Below are 7,017 nucleotides of genomic sequence, written 5' to 3'. Positions count from 1 at the left end.
AATTTTGACAGCGTTCATCGCAACTTTGAATCTCAAAAGTTTATTCAATGTGTGATTCTAATATCGATTAAATCAAGATAACATGTGTCAATATAATTTCTGAGGAGAAGCAAACGAAATCTAAATTGAAAAAGTTCACGCAAACCAATTGGCCCGAGTGACGTAATTCTGCGCATAAGACTCAAATGATGTTTTACAGTTTCGTTCAAGAACCATTCTGAGACAATTTAAAAAGAATATAAATAATTTTGAAGTGGGTTGTAACTGACGTAGGTGACGAAGTCTACACATGGTTATATGTCGAAAGAAAACCATTTATAAAGAACTTACGTCGTTACACTACACTTGATGCCTCAGAACATGTCCTACCAACCGATCCCGTCTTCTAGTCAAGTTGTGCCACAAATTTCTCTTCTCCCCAACTCTATTCAGTACCTTCTCATTAGTAATGTGATCTACCCAGATAATCTTCAGCATTCTTCTGTAGCAACACATTACGAAAGTTTCTATTCTCTTCTTGTCCAAACTATTTATCGTCCATGTTTCACTTCCATACATGGCTACACTCCATATAAATACTTTCAGAAAAGATTTTCTGACCCTTACATCTATACTCGATGTTAACAAATTTCTCTTCTTCTGAAGCACTTTCCTTGCCATTGCCAGTCTACATTTTACGTCCTCTCTGCTTCCACCATCGTCAGTTATTTTGCTCCCCAAATAGCAAAACTCATCTACTACTTTAAGTGTCTCATTTCGTAATCTAATTCCCTCAGCATCACCCGCCTTAATTCGACTACGTTCCATTACCCTCGTTTTGCTTTTGTTGGTCATCTTATATCCTCCTTTCAAGACTCTGTCCATTCCATTCAACTGCTCTTCCAGGTCCTTTGCTGTCTCTGACAGTATTACAAAGTCATCGGCGAACCTCAAAGTTTTTATTTCTTCTCCCTGGATTTTAATTCCTACCCCGAATTTTTCTTTTGTTTCCTTTACTGCTTGTTCAGTATTCAGATTGAATAACATCAGAGATAGGATACAACCCTGTCTCACTCCCTTCCCAACCACTGCTTCCCTTTCATGCCTCTCGACTCTTATAACTGCCATCTGGTTTCTGTAAAAATTGTAAATAGCCTTTCGCTTCCAGTATTTTACCCCTGCCATCTTCAGAATTTGAAAGAGACTGTTCCAGTCAACATTGTCAAAAGCTTTCTCTAAGTCTACAAATGCTAGAAACGTAGGTTTTCCTTTCCTTAATCTATCATTTAAGATAAGTCGTAGGGTCAGTACTGCCTCACGTGTTCCAACATTTCTACAGAATCCAAACTGATCTTCCCTGAGGTCAGCTTCTACCAGTTTTTCCATTCGTCCGTAAAGAATTCGCGTTAGTATTTTGCGTCCGTGACTTATTAAACTGATAGTTCGGTGATTTCCACATCTGTGAATACCTCCTTTCTGTGGGATTGGAATTATTATATGCTTCTTGAAGTCCGAGGGTATTTCTCTCATCTCATACATCTTGCTCACCAGATAGTAGAGTTTTGTCAGGGATGGCTCTCCCAACGCTGTTAGTAGTACCCCATACTAATACCATTTTTGGGCCCACACTCTTTTTCTCCTCTAATACACCAGGTGATCAAAAGGTCAGTATAAATTTGAAAACTGAATAAATCACGGAATAATGTAGATAGAGAGGTATAAATTGACACACATGCTTGGAATGACATGGGATTTTATTAGAACCACAAAAATACAAAAGTTCAAAAAAATGTCCGACAGATGGCGCTTCATCTGATCAGAATAGCAATAATTAGCAGAACAAAGTAAGACAATGCAAAGATGGTGTTCTTTACAGGAAATGCTCAATATGTCCACCATCATTCCTCAACAACAGCTGTAGTCGAGGAATAATGTTGTGAACAGCACTGTAAAGCATGTCCGGAGTTATGGTGAGGCATTGGCATTGGGTGTTTCGGCATTCCTAGAGATGTCGGTCGATCATGATACACTTGCGACTTCAGGTAACCCCAAAGCCAGTAATCGCACGGACTGAGGTCTGGGGACCTGGGAGGCCGAGCATGACGAAAGTGGCGGCTGAGCACACGATCATCACCAAACGACGTGCCCAAGAGATCTTTCATGCGTCTAGTAATATGGGGTGGTTCTAATAAAGCCCCTTGTCATTCCAAGCATGTGTGTTAATTTTTACCTCTCTATCTACATTATTTCGTGGTTTATTAAGTTTTCAAATTTTTACTGACTTTTCGATCACCCGGTACAAGCTTTCTTTATCGGACTCATATGTCCGATAAATGACATTTTTTTTTACAAATGTGTACTTCAGCATTCACATATACAACCTACTGCATTGTGTATGTGCACTTCCTGTACAAAAACAGTTGAGAACCATCTTGAAAAGATCACAATTCCCGGGAGAAAACATATGAGGACAGCCATGCGAATTGAGATCATGTGACTGGAATTGACATGGCATGACATGACCGAGTGTGAATTCACACTGATGTGACAGTACCACAACAGTTTTAATACATCCCTACTACTGCTTATGGACAGCTTTTATATTTTATTGACGATTATGAAGGCTAGTTTGATTTTGTGGGGCCTGGAAACATGTACCATTTATTGTGAGGTTTCACATATTTAGACTGTGGGGCGACGAGTCACGTAACAATTACTGTAACACATCAACTTTATTTAACACAGCTCAGTCTAGTTTCATAGAAGAGGAGCACATATACAGACCCCATCACAAAAAAAAATGAAAATGAGCATATGGCATCATTGGCCAGGAGGCCCCTATTCGGGGAAAATCAGCTGCCAAGTGTAAGTCTTATTTCATTCGATGGCATATTGGGCGACTTGCGCGCCGGTGATGAGGATTAAATGATGATGAGGACAACACAACACCCAGTCCCCAAGCGAAGAAAATCTCCAACCTGGCCAGGAATGGAACCCGGACCTGCTTGAATGGGAGGCGAGTAAGCAGGCTGACACCGCATCACAAGACAAATAGAAACAAAGCAATGAGAATCAGTTAAACGATACGAGACACATTTAATATACACTCATTGCTAATTCGACCTATCTCGGTTGGTGATCACTGCTCTCATTGCACACGCTACATTAGAACCCCCCTATCCCATTTGCTGTACAGACACAAATTTGAGAGGCATGCTTGCGATGGAAGGCCAGAGCCAACACATCATCAGGGGAAACACTGTTTACATAAATGCCAGAACAGGTCTGGGGTGCAGACGGTGGTGGCAGAACTGCCATGGGTGGGTGAGATGGATTGGCTGGAGATTCCATGAGTCAAGATGGCTACTACATCTCGGTAAACTCCAGCTTCGGGTGGTCAGCTGAGACTAACATTTCTTCCATGACAAAGCTCTTGTGGTTGTGAGAGATCACAGAGAATGGTGTGGAATAAAGGGAGGCCAATGGTAGTGTGATGGTATCATACCTGATCCACACCTTTGATCTTTGAGAAAAAAAGAATGGTGAAGATCCATGTCGCAACGCAGGAGGAGGGTGCAGCATGGGCATGAAAGCTTGTTGTTTGTCATATTCATCCATTCCCCAATCATGCAGAGGGAGAGAAGTGAAAATTTCTCCCAGGACCTTTACGCCCTCACTGTAGACTAATCTGTGCTGCAGATCATCTGGTGAACTTCTTTAATAAGCTACATTATCTGATAAAAAACCATCGGCAGGGCGCTTCCATACTCCATTGTGACAGGCCAGTACACCCTAAAGGGTATGGTGCATAAGCTCTACCATCCCATTACTGCAGGGGTGGTAACTCGTAGTTTGAAGATGCTTGCAACCTGTCAGGCATACTAATTCATGAAATTACTGAGAATAAAATTGACGCCCTCTTTCAGAAGTAAATGCTGTTGGAATACTGGGCGAACAATGTGGATAAGATAGCTCTGGCAATGGGGCAAGCAGAAATGTTGAATACTGGGAAAGCCTTGGGTCGTCTCCTAAGTCTGTCAATTAATGCGATCACATAACAGAACCCCTCTAAACACGGAAGGGTTCCTACAATGTCAATATGAATGTGAACAAATGGACTTGGAGGTGCGGGGGAAAGAGTCCATGAGAGAAGTCGTGTGATGGTTACCTTTATTTTTTTGATGTGGAATGCAATAATGTGCCCAACACTGACAGACGTTCTGCACTCCTGGCCACTTTGGAGGGCACTAATTTGGTCGAAGCACTAATGCCAGGGCATGACAAGGCATGTAAAACACTAAAAATGGCCTGTCACCAATGAAATAGAATAAAAGGTTGTAACATCTTGTGAGATGTGTCGCACAATAAGCGGCACTGAGAACCCTAAAACTGCATATAGTCAAGTCTCAAACTGGTAGTTTCAGAATCGAGGTGGTATTATTGCTAAAATGCGTCGGAATCTTGGTCTGTTGCGACTGCTGCCCAATCGATACACGTCAGAGCTGCACAAATGCGCGAGAGACAGTCCATGACGACATTGTCACACCCTGAGATATAGTTGATGTCAGTAGAATATTCGGCAATAAATTCCACGTAATGTACCTGACATTGGGAATTTAATTCAAAAATCTGTTGAAAACGTGAAATTAAGTGTTTGTGGTCCGTGTAGATTTTGAGCTCCATGCCTCCAAGTATTGTTGAAAATATTTAAAAAAGAGATATACAGGAAGCAGCTCCCTGTTAAATGCGCTCCAGTTCCTATGCTGTGGGGACAGACCTTTTGAAAGAAGCCTAGAGGCTGCCTAGCTCTCCAAGTCCATTTGCTGAAGAGCTGTATCTACAGCAGACTGGCTAGCATCGACAAAAAGTGCCACCTGAGCGCTGGAGATTGGCTGAACCAATTATCTGCATTTGCTAAGGTCAACTTCAAGATTTCGAGGGCCCCCCTGGCTTCACTCGTCCACGGAACTTCCCTCACGCTGAAGTTGTGTTTGTCTTTCATAAAGTCGTTGATAGGTTCTGTAATTCCCACAAGCCTTGGCAGGTATGGCCAATAATAATTAACCATTTTGATGCACCTGCATAAGTCTTTGTGTATGGTGGGAAGGAGCATATGAAAATATCTTCCACCTTGTGATGTGTAGGAGAAATATCGTCTTTGGACACAAGTTAACCCAAGAAATATACTGCGTCCTGAGCAAGCACACATTTGTCTTTATTAATTTCTCAGCTGGCAACACTACACTCTGTAAACACACACCTATTGATCACAAAATGAAAAGTGTAAACGATATGTTATAGTAAATGTGGGTGAAAAATGCCGGAAATAGGCCAGCTGGAGCATGGGGACCGAACGAATACATCTCCAGAAACACACATATGGACTAACAACCCTAGAAATTGTAAGTAACACCAAACGATAACTTAACATCACGGAATTAGTGCTGCAAGAGTTGTAACTAATCTGAAGAACAAGAGAAAAACATGACAAAATTTAACATAGTAACATATTGTAATAGTACATAATATGTTTCTTATATGTATAAAAAGAAACATTTATTACAGGCCACTGAAGATGTTTCATAACTAAAAGAAGCGAAACATGAGTGACAAAGAACAAATTGCCTTTCATTTAGTTGCATAGATGGAACACACCTCAATGAATTTTGAAGCAACTAAGGAACGATGGAAAATTAAAACATGATGACATATGTTCTGTGTTTGTTTTGTTGACATGTTCCAAACCATAACGTTTATAACGAATATGATATATGGAATACTTAACTAACTACACAATTAACTGACTTTTTATTTGTTCTAAAGTTTATTTAATGAAAATTTTTCATCAAAGGATGTTCCTATTTATATACTCTGTAGGCTTCTTATCCGTCTGGATACTGCAAAAAGCTAAATAACTTTTTAGTTTCAGATATCCAGCCTCTTTTGTGGAAGAACACTCATGAAGAACAATCTAAACCATAACAAACACAAATACCACTACTATAAGCTAGGTGAATGCAGCAAAAAATGGTTAGCTTCTATTGTTAGGAGGTGCAACAACGTACCCCTCCCTCTCCCGCTCCCCCCCCCCCCCCACCAAAAATCCAATGTCATAACTTTCTTCCATAGAAAACTTATCGTTGATATTCTGTTCCATCCCATCATCTTGCCTTTCATTGACAGCCTTCGTAAACTGTGCCATTTGAAATTCATTGTTGACCTTTAAGGTCGATTCACACTTGACAGAACAAAATGACAAACCATTCCACAACAACTACATGTCAACATCAAGGTTTCTTGGCAAGGAAGTTTGGACATTTTCGTTGGTGGAAGGGTGTGGTGGAGGGTCTTGAGGAAGATAAGAAGATGTTATCGTCTGCTGACATCGAAAGATAATTTATTTTCTCCGCTTTCAGTCATGTTATAATTGTGATTTTCCTGATTTCACGTCTTCTTATTTTATTGTTTTGCTTTTGTGACACATTACATCTGTTCCATTACAGCTTGAATGTGTTTTTTCTGTGAGTGTTCTTCCACAAGAGAGGCCAAGAATATGAAAGCAAAAAATGATTTAGGCTTTACAATACATGCTCAGAGAAGAACCCTGAAGTGCACATAAATAAGAACATACATTGATGAAGCAATTTACATTACATAACATTTTTAATAACGAAGAATACAGTTGTTTCGATTTTATTTGGTATTTGGAAATGAAAAAAGAACACCATAGACAAGGCATGAAAAATCTACATGTTGCATTATATAGATTCCATATATTTTCACTAACAAATAATGCTCAATAATTTGAATTGGTTGTGTGACATTTTCTTCATTCATCAGCAGTTTACCATATGAACTTTATCAACGATAATCTCTATGAAGTTCCCTTTGGCAATTAATAAACTTTATGATTTTTTTTCTTCAATTCTGATACTACCCAAAGTGATGCTGTGTTGACTTTCTGCCTAGTGTGAACATACTCATAACTCCACTTTCAGCATTCAGCAATGGACTAACTGAAGTAATTTGGCAGCAACA

The sequence above is a fragment of the Schistocerca cancellata genome, chromosome 9 (assembly GCF_023864275.1).
Source record: "Schistocerca cancellata isolate TAMUIC-IGC-003103 chromosome 9, iqSchCanc2.1, whole genome shotgun sequence".
NCBI classification, from domain to species: domain Eukaryota; kingdom Metazoa; phylum Arthropoda; class Insecta; order Orthoptera; family Acrididae; genus Schistocerca; species Schistocerca cancellata.
This window is presented reverse-complemented; position numbering follows the sequence as displayed.